The 18,382-nt window shown below is 47.6% G+C and overlaps 1 protein-coding gene across 6 annotated transcripts in view; it reads right to left on the reverse strand.

Moving 5' to 3' along the window:
- The window catches only part of TMCO4 (transmembrane and coiled-coil domains 4), a 108,971-nt gene extending 90,841 nt beyond the window's left edge, over positions 1-18,130 (reverse strand). Inside the window, exons 1-3 of one of the 6 annotated variants that reach the window (XM_037730377.1) lie at positions 18,040-18,130; positions 6,235-6,330; positions 3,972-4,089 (exon numbers count right to left, since the gene is read on the reverse strand). The gene's annotated coding sequence lies outside the window, so the exon portion shown is untranslated. Of the gene's footprint in view, positions 1-3,971; positions 4,090-6,234; positions 6,331-8,807; positions 8,848-18,039 lie in introns of those variants that run through there. The other 5 variants (XM_017506198.2, XM_037730375.1, XM_017506179.2 and 2 more) reach the window with 5 other exon arrangements.
- Positions 18,131-18,382: the final 252 nt, after the last annotated feature.

Here is an 18,382-nt window from a genome sequence, read left to right on the forward strand (position 1 = left end):
AACTAAAAAGAAAATGGTTTGACAACAACCACTAAAGCTAAACATATGTCTTCCCTATGCTTTGGCCATTCCACTCCTGAGAAATGAGGACTTATGTCACCAAAAGACACATACATGAGTTCTCACAGCAACTTCATTCACAGTAGTCCCAAACTGACAACAACCCACAGGTCTAGCACAGCAGAATGCGTAAATGGTCATAGTCACACTGTGAAACATCACGCAGCAATGAAAAAAAGGATGAACTACAACAAACCACAACAACATGGATGAATCTCAGACAAAATGATACGCAGAAAGCCATTCACAAGAGAGTACCTACCATGGGATTCCCTTTATGCGAAACTGAAGAATGGTGATGGAAGTCAGAAGAGGGTTTACATGTGGCGGGGAGTACTGGCTCAGAAGGGGTACAAGGGAGGTTTCTGGGTGCAGGAGATGTTCTCTGTCTTGACCTGGGTGGTCATTATGTGGGTCTAAATACATTTAAAAGTTCCCTGAGCTGTATAGTTAAGATTTATGCACTTTGTGTATGGTATACCCCAAAGGAAGGAAGGAAAAAGGGAAAAAAAAAGAGGAAAGTCTCCCTTTGTTCTCCCTCCACCTTTTCCTTCCCTCCATTCTTTCCTTCCTTTCCAGGGGGAGAAGAGAAAGGGAGGAGAAAAGGAGGAAGAGGAGGGAAGAGAGGAGGAGAGAGGGGACAAGCTGAGCAGGCATCCAAGAAGCAGAAAGATCCCTGGGAGCCACCAGAAAGAGTACAGGGAAGGGTGCCAGCCTCAACTACAGGGCATCAAGGATATGAATGCAGACTCAGGGCCAGGCAGACCCAAGTGTGAAAACAAGCACCACCACTCAGTAGATATGGGACCCTGGGAAACTCAACCTCTCTGTACTTAGATTTCTTCACCTACAGATGGGACCATCCAGAATCTACCCAGAAGAGTTGTGTCAGTAGCAAAGGACACAGCCCATGTGGCTTAGTATTCATAAAGTGCTTAGAACAGAGCCTGGCACAGGGTTCATGCTATATAAACGCTTGTTTAAAAATTAAATGCATAAAACAATCAACAAACAAATAAATAAAATGTTTGGTACGATGCCTGGCACATAGCAAAGGTTTAATAATAACAAGACCTAACATTACTGAGCTATTACTGGGTGCGGGGCACTGGGGCTGCAATTTTAACGTGCATCGTCTCAGTGGACGCGATGAGGCAGGTAGGACTATAATGTTCGGTTTGCAAATCAGGACAGAGGCTCAGAGAAGTAACTGGGCTGCGATCACACAGCCACTCAATGGCAGGCAGACAAAGGTAGAACTGTTGGCCACCGGCTCTGTTTTAAGTATTCATCACCCGGCCAGGAGCCTTCTAGTCTAAAAACCACACTCCATACTGTTCTTGGTTCCTAAGTTTGTTCCCACTTAGCTGAGCAACAAACATTTTTGTTCTCAAAGTATTACTTCTGTAGAGGAGTTCTTTAAAAGTCTGTCCACAACAAGTATTTCATTAGTTTTCAAAACAACCCTGAGGCAGTTAAAAGCAACAAACCAATACTTTTACAATGTTTACAAAGCATTTTCCAATCCATTTAATTCTTTTTTTTTTTTTTTTTTTTGTATTTTTAGTACAGACAAGGTTTCACCATTTTGGCCAGACTGGTCTTGAACTCGTGACCTCAGGTGAAGCACCATCTTGGCCTTAATTCTTTTAATCTCAAAGTGCTGAGATTACAGGCACAAGCCACCATACCCAACCTTAATTCTTTCTCTTTCTTTTTTTTGAGACAGTATTTTGCACTGTTGCCAGGCTGGAATGCAGTGGTGTGACTTTGGCTCACTGCAGTCTCTGCCTCCCGGGTTCAAGCGATTCTCCTGCCTCAGCCTCCTGAGTAGCTGGGACTACAGGTGTACAGCACCACATCTCACTAACTTTTTGTATTTTAGTAGAAACAGGGTTTCACCATGTTGGCCACGATGGTCTCGATCTCCTGACCTTGTGATCCACCTGCCTTGGCCTCCCAAAGTGCTAGGATTACAGGTGTGAGCCACCGTGCCCAGCCTTCAATCCATTTAATTCTTATAACTACTGTGTAAAGTAGGACATGAACCATTATGAGTCCCTCTTACAACCAAGGAACAGGCTCAGAAAGGCCAACCAATTTCCCCAAAGTTACACCGTAAATGATGAGATCCAAACCAGACTTTTGACTCTAAACCTGGAGCTCTTTCCTCTACACCAGCACAGAGATCTTCTTTCCTCTGTTTCAGATGGGGAAATGAAGGCCCAGAGAGGTTAAGTCACCTTGCCCAAAGTCGCCCAGCAAGACTGTCCTCAGTGGTTGCTCCAGGAACCCACATTTGAGAATCGCAGCAAATTTCCCTGGCTCAGAGGGTCAGTGCAGAATATGGTGGTGGAGACAGGGGGAACAGCATAAACCACGAACTGAGGGCAGTGCCAAGGGCAGCACTAGCCTGATGTCAGCAGGTCAGCAATTTCCACTACATTCAATCAATCCCATGTGCCACCTGGAGGCTGTGTTAATTGCACCTATTACACAGAGGAGCCCACGGTAGTATTTTATTGGGCTGGTGTTTGGGGAGCCCCACGCCAGTTCTTAGCTCAATAATAAACAGCCTTCTGATAAGAGAAGGGTGAGCTGGCCTGCTTCTAACCACAGGAGTATGAAGATGTGTCTAGCGTACAAAATGCTAAGCTCAGGCTAGGCACAGCGGCTCACACCTGTAATCCTAGCACTTTGGGAGGCTGAGTTGGGTGGATCACTTGAGTTCGGGAATTTGAGACCAGCCTGGCCAACACAGTGAAACCCTGTCTCTATGAAAATACAAAAATTATTGGCCAGGCACAGTGGTTCACACCTGTAATCCCAGCAGTTTGGAAGGACAAGGCAGGTGGATCACTTGAGGTCAGGAGTTCGACACCAGCCTGGCCAACATGGTGAAACCCTGTCTCTACCAAAAATACAAAAATTAGCAGGGTGTGGTGGTGTGTGCCTATAATCCCAGCTACCCGGGAGACTGAGGCAAGAGAATCACCTGAATCTGTGAGATGGGGATTCTAGTGAGCTGAGATTGCACCACTGCCCTCCAGCCTAGGCAATAGAGCAAGACTCCATCTCAAAAACAAACAAACAAACAAACAAAAAGGCTAAACTCAGACCAAACTCATTCATTCATTCAACACAATTCTTCCTGGTCCCCTACAGTGCATTTTCTATACAGTGGTCTCAGTGGCTTTTTTGTCACATAGACCAGTCATGTCACTAGCTTGCTTAACAGTCTGCAAAGGCCTCCCACTACATCAGGATAAATCCCAATACTGGTAGGATGGCCTAAGAAGGGTGTCCAATCTTTTGGCTTCCCTGGCCCACGCTGGAAGAAGAATTGGTTTGGGCCTTACATAAAATACACTAACACTGATGATAGCTGATGAGTTAAAAAAAAAATTGCAAGAAAACTTCATAAGGTTTTAAGAAAGTTTACGAATTTGTGTTGGGCCACATTCAAAGCCGTCCTGGGCCGTATGCAGCCCACAGGCCAAAGACTGCACGAACTTAAAGGTCCTGTGCAGTCTGGTGGCTGCCTGCCGCTGAACTCTATCTCATGTCCCCACAACGGTCTTGTTCACTACGCTACAGCCACACTGGCTGTCTTTCTGCTCACTCCCTCCAGGCCTTTGCACCTGCCACTCTCCCTGCCAGGAACACCCTTCCCTGACCATCACATCATTCTGGCCTCAGCCCAGAGGTGACCTCCTCTGAGAGATCTTCCCTGACCACCCGGGCTAAAGTATTATGTTGGCGCAAAAGTAATTGTGGTTTTTGCAATTTAATAGCAAGATCCACAATTACTTTTGTACCAACCTATCTCTGTCTTCTATCCCAGCACCCTGTTCTATTTTTATAACACTCATTCTTATCTAAAATAATGGTTTTTTAACTTATTTGTTTACCTGTGTATACAAATAGTATAGAAACTTCTTGAGGCAGTTCCCTGGTTGTTTCTTCACTGCTGCATCCCTGGTTTTCTGGACAGGCCCTGGCTCACTGCAGGCATTCAGGAAATGCTTGCTGGATGAATGAAGAAGGGGCTAGGATGTGAGAAGCCCTATTCTGGGCCTTAGGGCAGATCAGAGGACAAAACTAACAAGTCCTCTGCTCTTAAGGGGCTTACATTCTGGTGCGAGACAGGCAATAATATGCCAATATATAATGACAAAGCGATCTAAATTGGTCAAGGTCACAGAGCTAATAAGCGGCAGAACCAAGACACACACTCAGGAGGCCTGGCTGCCGAATCCATGCCCTGGCAGCCCTCAACATAAAAGTAAGCATCCATTCAGGAAGTGGTCAGGGGGAGGAAGAGTTACGCAGGGTGAGGGGATATGAAGTGATGGGGTGAAGCGGGGCTGGCTACAATATGTGGGTGAAAGGTGTCATTCCAGCAGAGGCCTGCAGAAGTCGCAGGATGGGTGGAGAGGTATTCCTTAGAGGAAAGAAACAGTGTGACGGTAGAGACAGACAAGTAAATAGACAGTGGTGGTGGGCGCGGTGGCTCATGCCTGTAACCCTAGAGCTTTCGGAGGCCAAGGCAGGAGGACTGCAGGAGCCTGGGCAACAAAGGGAGACCCCATCTCTACAAAAATAATAATAATTTAAAAATTAGCCAGGCATGGTGGAGCATGCCTGTAGTCCCAGCGACTCAAGAGGCTGAGACAGGAGGACGCTTAAGCCCAGGAGTCAGAGGAAGTTGAGGCTACAGTAAGCCATGATCACACTATTGCACTCCAGCCTGGTGACAGGGCAAGAAGACCCTGTCTCTCTCAAAAAACCAACAAAAAAAACAAACAGAAAACACAGACAACAACAACAATCCGTGTGATAAACACTGGGATGGCGAAAACATGAGAGACAGAAGGATCGACCCTGAACCCAGCACTGGCTCCCTGGAGAAGGTGAGGGTACAGCTGAGACCTGAACAAGGAATGATCAGACAGGGGTGGGGTGGGCATGTCTTTGGCAAAGGGAACAGCAAGTGTCAAGACCCAGAGGTGGAGAAGAAACGCTTCTGAAGAACCAAAAAGATGTTTGGTGCAGCCGGGGCTTGGAAAATGGGTGGGCGTGAAGAAATCAGGGGGGAATGGAAGCTGCCAAGGGCTGACCCTGGCACGGCCAAGTTCGTCTAGCTGAGTTAGGCTTCCTTGTAAAGGCAATGGCTGTGCGGAAGGCCGAATGAGGGCACATGGAACCTCTTGGTACTATATTTGCAACTTCCTGTGAGCCTATAATTATTTTAAAATAAAAAGCTAAAAAAAATGACTAGCGGCTGGGTGCTGTGGCTCATGCCTGTAATCCCAGCACTGTGGGAGGCCAAGGCAGGTGGATCACCTAAGGTCAGGAGTTAGAGACCAACCAGCCTGACCAACGTGGAGAAACCCCCGTCTCTATTAAAAATACAAAAAAAATTTAGCCAGGCGTGGTGGCGTATGCCTGTAATGCCAGCTACTCGGGAGGCTGAGGCAGGAGAATTGCCTGAACCCGGCAGGCGGAGGTTGCGATGAGCCGAGATCGTGCCATTGCACTCCAGCCTGGGCAACAAGAGCAAAACTCTGTTTCAAAAAAAAAAAAAGAGTAGTGGAAAATTTCTATAGAATTTTTATTTTATTTTATTTTATTATTTTATTTTATTTTATTTTATTTTATTTTTGAGACTGGAGTTACCCAGGCTGGAGTGCAATGGCGCGATCTCGGCTCACCGCAACCTCCGCCTCCTGGGTTCAGGCAATTCTCCTACCTCAGCCTCTTGAGTAGCTGGGATTACAGGCACGTGCCACTATGCCCAGCTAATTTTTTGTATTTTTAGTAGAGATGGGGTTTCACCTTGTTGACCAGGATGGTCTCGATCTCTTGACCTCGTGAGCCACCTGCCTCAGCCTCCCAAAGTGCTGGGATTACAGGTGTGAGCCACCGCGCCCGGCCTCTATAGAATTTTTAAAACCTTTTCTTGAGGCAAAACTAAATTATAAATGAATACTAACCTGTTAACGGGTTAATGAATCTAATAAACACATATTAGCCCTAATACAGTGGTGACTAAGACAGACACATAAAGACCCCCTCCCATTGGGGAGATTATAGACAATGTAAACTCAGAAAGAAGACCAATTTAAACAATAACAAAGGGCTTCAGAAGGAAAAGAAACCTTTAATACTTACCCGGATTTCAAGAAACAACCGTGGGCCTCCCCTCTCTCTGTCTGAGACAGGCTGTTCAGGTTCTGGATGGTTCTTCAGAGACATAAGCAAATTGCCCTGCAGAAGCAAACCAGAAAAACCAGCATGTGGGTCCACAGAGTCTGGGATCTGGGGGAAGCTATAGCAGAGGGAGCTGGCTGCTTAGCTGAAGCTCAGAGGAGCCCGGCACTGCACCTTCGCTCCCCTGGGCCCCTACCCTGAGTGGTTCTCCACCTGGGACGTTCTTCTGAGCAGGGCGGTAGGGCAGGCAGCTACCATCGCGGAGCACTCACATGTGCCTGGCACAGCCCTGCCACTTTTCATGGATTGTCTCATTTAATGCCCTTGTTCAACTCTTTGTACCCTGAGCTGTGGTCACTGCGTCCGGCTCCTCGGCAGGCACCCAGTCACCTCCACTTCTGTACCTGATGCCCAACCACAGAGTGGACACTCAGGAAATGCCAGTTATGTGAACCGAGGAATGAACTAGCTTTTAGGCTTAAGCAAGAGCTAGATTTTCTGATTTTTTCTCCCTAAAGGCACTCCTGTTCTCACATGCCAGCGGAGCATCAGATGGGTAAGGGAGATGGAGGAAGGGCCAACCATCTGGAATTACCCAAAGGAGGTCTCAGGACCCAAAACCTGGGTGTCCCAAAACTTCAGATAATTCAAGCTTCATCCTTAGTGCCATTTTCTTTCCCTCTCTCTCTCTCTCTCTCTCTCTCTCTCTTTTTTGAGACAGAGTTTTGCTCTGTTGCCAGGCTGGAGTGCAGTGATGCAACCTCAGCTCACTGCAACCTCCGCCTCCCAGGTTCAAGTGATTCTCATGCCTCAGCCTCCCGAGTAGCTGGGATTACAGGCACGCACCACCATGCCTGGCTAATTTTTCGTATTTTTAGTAGAGGCAGGGTTTCACCATGTGGCCCAGCTGGTCTCGAACTCCTGAGCTCAGGCAATCTGCCTGCTTCAGCCTCCCAAAGTGCTAGGATCACAGGCATGAGCCACTGTGCCCAGCCCTTAGTGCTATTTTCAATGCCAGTGAAAATAATATTTTTTACCTCTTTAAGCTTCAATAGGGTTTTTATTAAGTTATCAGTGGGAATGCCCTTCTCCTAGATGATGCCTTCCTCCAGGGCATGAGAATGTACCTGTACTGTGTCTAAAATGAGTCTAATCATGTTAAAGCAATGTAGAGGAGAAAAATGACTGGAAGAACATCCTTGAAAATTATCTCTGAATTACCATTCAGAGATATCAGAGACTTTTCTGTATTTCCCCAAAACTTGCTGCCATAAATTCACATGGCTTCTGAACTCTCTAGAAAGTTATTTTGTACACATCTCTTTCCATAGAGAGGGTACTGTTAGGACACGTACCAGGATGCTGGCAGTGGCTAACTGCAGGTGGGCAGGAGCCCAGATAGGATTCTGCATGATTTTAATTTTTTCTTTATTTATCTGTGTTTTATGAATTATTGACAATAAGTATTGATTTTGAGATAGGAAAAAAAATAATTTTAAATTACAACACGCTGCACTGGAGCCAGCTCATACCACTTGGTGACAATCAGTTCTGGGCTTCTCCTTCCAACCCTGTGTCCAGTGACACTGGTGGTCTGAAATTGGCATGTTAGGGATATTTACATCACAGAAATTGGCAAATGCTACCAATGAGGGATAATTTTATTCTAGAGAGGTGGTAGACAGCGTTCCACCAAATATACAATATGACTCTAGTTATTTTTTTAAAACATGTTTCAGCTGGGTGCGGTGGCTCACACCTGTAATCCTAGCAGTTTGGGAGGCTCATGCAGGTGGATCACCTGAGGTGAGGGGTTTGAGACCAGCTGGCCAACATGGGGAAACCTGGTCTCTACTAAAAATACATAAATTAGCTGGGTGTGGTGGTGCATGCTTCTAATTCCAGCTACTTGGGAGGCTGAGGCAGGAGAACTGCTTGAACTCAGGAGGCAGAGATTGCAGTAAGCCAAGATTGCACCACTGCACTCCAGCCTAGGCAACAGAGCAAGACTCTGTCTCGAAAAAATAAATAAATAAAAATAAAACATGTTTCAGAGAACAAAAAGATCAGAAGGAAATATATCAAAATGTTCATGATTATTATCTTTTGGTTGGTGGGGCTGATGGACTAGAGGTGATTGATTTTTGTTCTATTTTTCTGTATTTTTGGCATTTCTGAGCTTATTGGTGCTTTTATAATATATATGTTAAAAAAAAAAACTTTTAATTAGACACAATTCTGCCTTTTGATCCTTACAAGGGGAGTGTTTTATCTCAGGACACACTGGCCCAGTGTGGCCCACTAGCCAAGCCAGTGGGGCTGAGTTCATAGTTAAGTTCTATACATTTGACTAATAGGTCTTGTCGGTAAGAAAAGGAGATGGGCGCGGTGGCTCACAGGGGTAATCCCAGCACTTTGGGAGGCTGAGGCCGGTGGATCTCTTGAGCCCAGGAGTTCGAGACCAGCCTGGGCAACATGGCAAAACTCCATCTCTACAACAAATACAAAAATTAGCCAGGCGTGATGGTGAGTACCTGTATGTAGTCCCAGCTAGTCAGGAGTCTGAGGTGGGAGGATCACTTCAGCCCTGGGGGTTGAAGCTGAAATGAGCCAAGATCCTGCCACTGCACTCCGGCCTGGGTGACAACAGAATGAGACTCTGCCAAAAAAAAAAAAAAGGAAAAAGAAAAAAAAAGAGATTCCCTATTCCCTATTTAATAAATGATGCTGGGACAACTGGCTAGCCATATGCAGAAAATTGAAACTGGACCCCTTCCTTATGCCTTATACAAAAATTACTTGAAGATGGATTAAAGACTTATATGTAAAACCCAAAACTATAAAAACCCTAGAAGAAAATCTAGGCAATACCATTCAGGACGTATGCATGGGCACAGATGTCATAACTAAATCACTAAAAGTAATTGCGACAAAAGTGAAAACTGACAAATGGGATCTGATTAAACTAAAGAGCTTCTGTACAGCAAAAGAAACTATCATAAGAGCAAACAGGCAACCTACAGAGTGGGAGGAAGTTTTTGCAATCTATCTATCTGATAAAGGTCTATTATCAATACTCTACAAGGAACTTAAACAAATTTACAAGAAAAAAAAAAAACAACCAACCCCATTAAAAAGTGGGCAAAGGACATGAACAGACACTTCTCCGAAGAAGACATTCATGTGGCCAAGAAACATGGAAAAAAGCTCAACATCACTGATCATTAGGGAATGAAAATCAAAATCACAATGAGATACCATCTCACATGAATCAGAATGGAGATTATTAAAAAGTCAGGAAACAACAGATGCTGGTGAGGCTGCAGAGAAAGAGGAATGCTTTTACACTGTTGGTGGGAATGTAAATTAGTTCAACCATTGTGGAAGATGGTGTGGCAATTCCTCAAAGACCTAGAACCAGAAATACCATTTGACCCAGCAATCTCATTACTGGGCATATACCCAAAGGAATATAAATTATTCTATTACAAAGATACCTGCATGTGTGTGTTCACTGCAGTGCTACTCACAATAGCAAAGACATGGAATCAACCCAAATGCCCATCAATGATACACTGGATTAAAAAAATGAGGTACATATACACCACGGAATACTATGCAGCCATAAAAAGGAATGACATCATGTCCTTTGCAAGGATATGGATGGAGTTGGGAGCCATTATACTCAGCAAACTAATGCATGAACAGAAAACCAAACACCATATGTTCTCATAAGTTTCTCTTCCTGCATTAGTCGAACAATGAGGACACATGGACACTCGAAGAGGAACAACACACACTGGGGCCTGTCAGCGAGTGGTGTGTTGGAAGGGAGAACATTAGGAAAAACAGTGAATGCATGCTGGACTCAGTACCTAGCTGATGGGTTGCTAGGTGCAGCAAACCATCATGGCACATGTTTACCTGTGTAACAAAACTGCACGTCCTGTACATGTATCCCAGAACTTAAAATTAAAATTTTAAAGAAAGAAAATAAAAAGAAATGGACAAGGGTTGGTGAGACGGACAGGGCAATTCCCAGCTTCTCAGCTCTCCGTGATGCTGGAATGGTGGAGCCCATGTTTCCAACTCTATGGATTGTCCAACTGAACAGGATGGGCCCCAAACTCTTCCAGCTGCACAAGTGTGGGGGCAGCTGTGGGGTGGGAGATGCACCACCTGCTGTGTATACTGGTCCTTGGGGGCTTCTACCCCTTGATCTGATTTAGTATCAGGATCCAGTCCAAGGTAAAACTGGATCTCAAGTGTATCTGAGAAGTTACACTGATTCTAAGAAAGTGCTGGATTCCTGAGACAGAAAAAGCCCTTTCTGTCAGGACCAGCAATATCTCTGTACCCCGGGGTCACCTAAGACACACAAGGCTGGTCCAGCAGCACCCTGGGCTCAGGAGTCTCTGATAGAAGGAGGAGCTCCCAGCTCCCAGTAGCCTCCTAAGGGTCTTGTCCCGGGTACTGTGAAGACACGAAATGATATGGCTTGGCTGTGTCCCCACCCAAATCTCACCTTGAATTATAGCTCTGTGTCCCTGCCCAAATCTCACCTTGAATTATAGCTCCCACAATTCCCACATGTTGTGGGAGGGACCTGGTGGGAGGTAACTGAATTGTGGGGGTGGGTCTTTCCTGTGCCGTTCTCATGGTAGTGAATAAGTCTCATGAGACCTGATGGTTTTATAAGGGGAAAACCCTTTTCACCTGGTTCTCGCTTCTCTCTTGTCTGCCATCATGAAAGACGTGCCTTTCACCTTCATCATTGTGATGAAGGCTTCCCCAATAACATGGAACTATGAGTCCAGTTTTCTTTATAAATTATCCATTCTCGGGTATGCCTTTATCAGCAGCATGAAAATAGAATAATACACCAAGGAACACCAAGAAAGAAGCAGAAGAGGATGCGCTCTCCAGGGAAACAACAGATACAGAGTGAGAACAGGGCAAACCCATGCCTGCAGCTCGGCTGCATGGCCCAGACCTGGGATGGACAGGGGTCATTCTGGAATGGGACCTTGTTTTGATGCCCTATGATTATGGCTTATGTCTAGCCAGTCACATCATCTATCACCAAAGAAAATGCTGACTGGGTCATTTCTGTCAGTAGTGGGGGCAGAGAGACATTCCATAAATATCTGACCTTAGCTCCATAAGCACCCACAGTGGGCACCCAGTGAATATTTGTTGACTGACGCCATAAACAATACCATTGGATTTCTTCTAGGAGAGATGAAAAATTCTTTAGAGTTTTTTTGACTTTAGTCAACACCAAGGAGAAACTCAAATATGGTCAATACCGTAATCTTTGAAAATCCCTTAAATCGTCCTTAAAACTCCATGACCTGAGCCTTTAGAGGACCACATGCAATAATGAACTTTTGTTGTTCTTTACATGCAAGCCAGCTGTTGCCTTTTTATTTCCCTTGGAGCAGTCAGTGAAGCTCAGGTCAAATATTTTTTTTCTTTTTTTTGAGACAGTCCCACTCTGTCGCCCAGGCTGGAGTGCAATGGTGCGATCTTGGCTCACTGCAACCTCCGCCTCCTGGGTTCAAGTAAATCTTCTGTCTCAGTCTTCACAATAGCCAAGAGTTGGAAGCAACCCAAATGCCCATCTACAGATGAATAGATTAACAAAATATGATATATATACACAGTGGAACATTACTCAGTCTTAAAAAAGGAAGAAAATTCTGACATGTTACAACATGAATGAGCCTTGAGAAGTTATGAAATAAGGCAGTCACAAAAAGACAAATGCTGTACAATTCCACCTATGTGAGTTATGAGGAGTAGTCAAGTTCATAGAGACAGAAAGTAGAATGAATGGTGGTTGCCAGGGGGCTGTGGGGAGGAGGAACAGGGGAGGGAGGTGGTTGTTTAATGGATGTGGAGTTTCTGATCTGCCAGTTGGACAGTTCTGGAGATTTGTTGCACAATGATGTGAATATACTTGATGTTACTGAACTACACACTTAAAATGGTTAAGATAATTAATTTCATGTATGTGTATTTTATCACAATTTTTACATTAAAAAAATTAGGGCTGGGTGCAGCAGCTCACGCCTGTAATCCCAACACTTTGGGAGGCCGAGGCAGGTGGATCACCTGAGGTCAGGAGTTCGAGACCAGCCTGACCAACATGGCGAAACTCCGTCTCTACTAAAAATACAAAAATTAGCTGGGCGTGGTCATGGGCACCTGTAATCCCAGCTACCTGAGAGGCTGAGGCTGGAGAATCAGTTAAATCCGAGAGGCGGAGGTTGCAGTGAGCCAAGATTGCACCACTGCACTCCAGCCTGGGTGACAAGAGCAAAACTCTGTCTCAAAAAGTAAATAAAAAATAAATTAAAAATTGGCACATATACACCATGGAATATTATGCAGCCATCAAAAACGATGAGTTTGTGTCCTTTGTAGGGACATGGATGAACCTGGAAACCATCATTCTCAGCAATCTGACACAAGAGCAGAAGATCAAACACCGCATGTTCTCACTCATAGGCGGGTGTTGAACAATGAGAACACATGGACACAGGGAGGGGAGCAGTACACACTTGGGTCTGTTGGGGGGAAATGGGGAGGGTCAGTGGGGGGTGGGGAGTTGAGAAGAGATAGCATGGGGGGAAATGCCAGATATAGGCGATGGGGAGGAGGGCAGCAAATCACACTGCCACGTGTGTACCTATGCAACAATCTTGCATGTTCTTCACATGTACCCCAAAACCTAAAATGCAATAAAATGAATTAAAAAAAAATTAAAAGTTAAAAAACATTAAAAAAATTTTTTTTTTTAATTTCAAACATTTAAAAACCATGCTGGGCATGGTGGCTCATGCCTGTAATCCCAGTACTCTGGGAGGCCGAGACGGGTAGATCACGAGGTCAGGAGTTCAGGACCAGGCTGGCCAACATAGTGAAACCCCATCTCTACCAAAAATACAAAAACATTAGCTGGGCATGGTGGTGGGCGCCTATAATCCCGGCTACTTGGGAGGCTGAGGCAGAAGAATCACTTGAACCCGGGAGGTAGAGGTTGCAGTGTGCTGAGATTGCGCCACTCCAGCCTGGGTGACAGTACAAGACTCCGTCTCAAAAAAACAACAACAAAAAAATCACAATAGTAAATACTTGGCAAATGTTAGCCACGTGTCTCCCCTTTCCACACATCATCTCATTTTCTCTCAACAATCCTGCAAGGTGGGTGCTATTACCACCCCTCCACAGATGGAGACACAGAGGCCCTGAGCATTGAAGGTCAAGGTCACTGGACGAGTAATGTATTTAAACTTGTGCCTGGGTCTCAGCCCACAGGCAGTCGCCTTCACGATGATGCTATTCCACTTCTCTTCGGTCTGATTTCCACCCTGGGGTGGCCAAAGATTTCCAACACAACTTGAAAACCAGCAAATTAGATAAATCTGACAGCTCCCATCTATGCACAGGCTCACATCTCACTTCTGAGCCCCAAGCAGCTGCGGACGAGCCTAACCTGCCCTTCCCACTTTGTTTTCTTTCACTGCCTGCTTCCAGCTCACCCTCAGCTAAACTGTACTCCCCTGCTTCCAGCCCACCCTGGGATCCCACCTCAGGCAGGCCTCAGCTCAGGCTGTTCTCTCCATCTGGGCCCCCCTGTCCAAATGGTGCCCTTTTCCAAAAGCACACTTTAATAACAAAATCAGCTTAGATTTTCTGGGGCCTACTTCCATGATCCTATTTCAGCTTCCCAACAACCTTATGAAGAGGAGACGATTACTGTTCCCATTTTACAGATGAGAAAACTGAGACTTACAGAAGGAAAGGTCACACAGCTGGCAAGTCCTAGGATGCTCCTTCCAGGCCTGTGTGATCTCAAACCCCAAGTCCTTCTCCACTTTACTAAGGTGGAGGGTCAGGGGTTGCCATGTGCTTTCCTAGATTTGTCCATCGAATGTGAGACCTGCCATCTCTGAAGCCCCAAAGACTTCATCTGGGCCCCTCCACCTCTTCTTGGACATAATGGCCGGTTGCCAATGTGTCTGTCTCCCTGGTCAGGAGGGTCAGGGTGAGACTGGATGAAGCCCAGGGCACCAGGGCTTCCCAATTAATATTTTAGTTATTCATTCCATTTAAAACAGCCAGCCCGTCCACTCCCGCCTCCAACCCGACCCTTTGTGATTTTTATCAAATTGATCACCACCTGACAATGTATTATAGGTTTACTTACGGTCTGTCTACCTTACTAGAGGAAGCTCCATGAAGGTAGTGGCTTCTGGGTCGTGTTCCCTAGGACAGCACCTGGCAGAGCAGGGGCTCACTCCCTGTGTGCTGAATGAAACAACCCACAACTGAGAAATGGCTTCAGCAGATTTTTTTGAAGGATAAAAAAGTGAGGTCCCTAATGTGCTCAAGATGTCCTCCCTATAGGGAGACGTCATTACTGAGCACTTACTAAGCAAACTTAGCCCTGGTCCTAGAGGTCACAGGGGTTACAGTCAGGGTGGTGTACAGGGTACAGGCAGGGATGAATTCCAGCAATGAGTGTATAATTCCACTGTCTGACATACCAGTAGAAGTCTTGTGGCCTGCGACATTTGGAGAACAAGCCTGAGTAGGGCTAAAATGTGAAGAATGAGAATGGGCATGGTGGCTCACGCCTGTAATCACAGCACTTTGGGAGGTCGAGGTGGGTGGATCACGAGGCCAGGAGTTTGAGACCAGCCTGACCAACATGATGAAACCCCGTCTCTACTAAAAATAAAAAAATTAGCCAGGCATGGTGGCACACACGTCTGTAATCCCAGCTATTTGGGAGGCTGAGGCAGGAGAATCACTTGAACCCAGAGGGAGAGGTTACAGTGAACCAAGATCGTGCCGTTGCACTTCAGCCTGGGCAACAGACAGAGCAAGACTCAGTCTCAAAAAAAAAAATGCTGGGTGCGGTGGCTCATGCTTGCAATCCAGCACTTTGGGAGGCTGAGGTGGGCAGATCACATGAGGCCAGGAGTTTGAGACCAACCTGGCCAACATGGTAAAACCCTGTCTCTACTAAAAATACACAAAATTAGCCAGGCACCTGTAATCCCAGCTATTCAGGAGAATGAGGCAGGAGAATCACTTGAACCCAAGAGGTGGAGGTTGCAGTGAGTGGAGATCACACCATTGCATTCCAGCCTGGGCAACAAGAGTGAGACTCAGTCGCAAAAAAAAAAAAAAAAAAAAAAAAATTTGAAGAGTAAGAAGATGTTGCCTGGGAAAAGGGAGGCAAGGGTGGCCTGGAACAGCAGGTACAAAGTTCCCAAGGAGGGAGCATGGGGTGCCTGGGTACAGAGGGCTGTTGACAAGTGGTCACAGATACAGCTGGAGGTGTAGGCCAGGGGACAGGGGTGCACACAGCCTTCTGGTCCGTGTAAAAAATGTTTGCTCTTTTCCCTAAGAAAATGGGAAGCCAGAGCGGGGTTTTAGGCAGAGGGTGGTACCAATGACATCAGAGCAGCTTGAAGCAGAGGTTGGCTAAACGGAAAAGCGACTGGATTCCACCCTCACCCCTTCTGCCTGTTGTCACACATTCCAGAGAGCCAGTTCCCCGCCCCTCATCAGCAGTCCCGTTGTATAACGTACAACACTGTTTACAAAACACACAGGCCAAAAGAGAACACAGCGAGAAGCCACCCACTGACACTCCTCAGGTCCCACATTAGCCAGCCCGGGTGGATGACCCAGCCTTTGCAGCCCAGTGGCACGAGAGTAGCGAGAGATGGTTTGAGCCTTATGAGGAATTCTCCAGACTCCAGCCTTTACGGGAGCTACACGCTGAGCTATGACAACCTAATCAGTCAACTGTACCTGTCCAACTCCTCCTTAGGCCTTAGGCCTAAAAAGTATAAAGTCTCCCAAAAAGTATAAAGTGTCAGACACTGCACTGGGCCTTTTATGGCTTCAGCTCCTTTAATTCTCATGACAACCTTGGCGACGGGTACATTACAAATGAATAAATGGAGGCACAGAGAGGTCATTGAACTTGCCTGATCACTGTTACAAAGCCGAAAAACTAGCACCTGAGCCCATCTCTACCTGATGCTGCACACGAGGCTGCAGGGGTCAGAAAAACGGAAATGCTGAAGGTGACATGTGCATTCCATTTCTGGTGCTGGGCAGGGAGCCTCAGCCTCCTGGCCTGGAGCCCAGCCACTTCCAACTCTGCCTCTTACATTTCTTTATTAGGAAAAATAATAGTAATTATCAACAGAGTCACCAGACCTCTAAATAAACGCACCCTTGCTTATGCTTGATTAGGTAAGGCCTCAGATGTAGCTCACACCATTTATGAAGCAGTTTTATCCACACTATGACAGTATGATCCCCACGTTGCGTGATAGAGAGACAGAGGTAGAGTGACATACCCAAGGTCACACAGCAAAGAAGTGGCAGTACCAGTTTTCCAGCCCAGGTCTCCAGGCTCTGCAGTTAAAGGAATGCTTTGGAACACTCACTACCCGCCTGCCCCTGCCCCCCAAATCCTTGGGGGTGGGAAAGCTCAGGCTGGCAAAAGTATTTTCAAGGAGGCCCATGGCCCAGAGGGCTTGAGGCCACTCTAATACCGCTTTCTTCTGCTGTCTTCATGCACTTCACAGTTGGGGAGACTCCAGTGGTCTCCCCTGTGCCCAGCCCTCCCTCCCCAGGCTGAAGGGGAGGGCTTTATTCCACCCTCTGGAGTATACTTCCTGAGGGCAGGGCTCATTTTGTTCACTGCTGTACACTCAATGCCTAAAGAATGCACACAGTAGGTGCTCAACAAATATTTGGTGAATGAACAAATGCATGTTCCCAAAGCTTAAAATGGGTTTCAAATTTTCTGCAATGAAATAAACACTGACTTAGGAAAAAGAGGGCTCCTGAGCTGAATCCTACTTCGAGTTAGATAGTTCTCTGGAATTCTGGCATGGCCCTGCTTCTAACTCCCTGTGCGACCCCAGGGAAGGGCTGGGCTGGTCAGGGCGAAGGCACTGTGGAGGCCAACTCTGTGCCAAGAACTGGGTCAGCCTCTCCAGGCAGGTAGCTCATGTTTTTATTTCTTGCTTCCTAGCTGTGTGGTCTTGGGGAAGTTACTTCACCTCGCTGAGCCTCAGTTTACCCAGCTGTAAAATCCACTCAAAAGTCAGCAGCCATAATTCTTCCCTCCCGTAACTTCAGGCAGAAGACATGGCCTCCTTGTAACATGAGGGGCCTGAGCTTTTCTCCAGAGGCTCTCCAAGTCCCCCTGGAATTCTCTGTTTAAGAGTCTGCGGGGAGACAGGGAGAGAGGGGGCGAGGGAGTCCTGGAGGCCTTCCTGACGGGGGCGTGGAGGGGCCACGTGGAGCAAGGGGAAGGGCAGTGACCCTTTGTGACCTTGGGCAAGTCCCCTTCCTCTCTGACCCTGACCAGCGTCCACCTTCGTCAAGGGAGCGGCTGGGTGACCTCTAAGAACTCGGAGCAGGAGGCCGGGGTCCCCCGAGTGGTCCGCCCGGCCTCAGTTTCCCCGTCCGCCGCCCCACAAGATTTCTAAAGGCACTTCCGGCTCTGAAAACAGCCGCTAGCAGGCGGCCTGGGCTCCGGGCAGGCAGCGCGGGGAAGCGCCCGCTGCTTCCTGGTGGGTCCGGTGCCCGGGGCGGAGGGCTGGGCGCAGGGCAAAGGGCCACGGGGCCGGGCCAGGCTCCGGGTGCCCCGCGTGGGGCCGGCGGGGAGTGGCCCGGCGGGGTGCGCGCCTCCGCGGCCTGGCGGCCCCGGGGCCCCCTTACCTGGAGGCGGCGGCGAAGGCGAAGACAGAGGCGGCGAAACCGGCTCGGGCTCCTCCTCCCCTCCCCTCCCCTCCCCGCCGCGTCCGCGTCCCGGCCGGTCCCGCCGCCTGCCCTGAGCGCGCCTGGTCGCCGCCGGCCGGGCGGAGCCCTCGGGAGCGCGTCGCGGGGGCGCGGGGCCTTCCGGGCTCGGACTCGCGAGCTGCAGGTCCCGACCCGGCCCGGCCCGCCTCCACCACCCACCGCGACAGGGGCGCTGGCCTCTGCAGGTGCCCGGCCAGCCCGCGGCGCCACCCCTGTGTGTGGGTCCATTTACCCTCCAGGAAGCAGCGAGGCCGCGCGGCGC

This window comes from Cebus imitator, unplaced genomic scaffold (genome assembly GCF_001604975.1).
Source record: "Cebus imitator isolate Cc_AM_T3 unplaced genomic scaffold, Cebus_imitator-1.0 Scaffold15, whole genome shotgun sequence".
In the NCBI taxonomy this organism is placed as follows: domain Eukaryota; kingdom Metazoa; phylum Chordata; class Mammalia; order Primates; family Cebidae; genus Cebus; species Cebus imitator.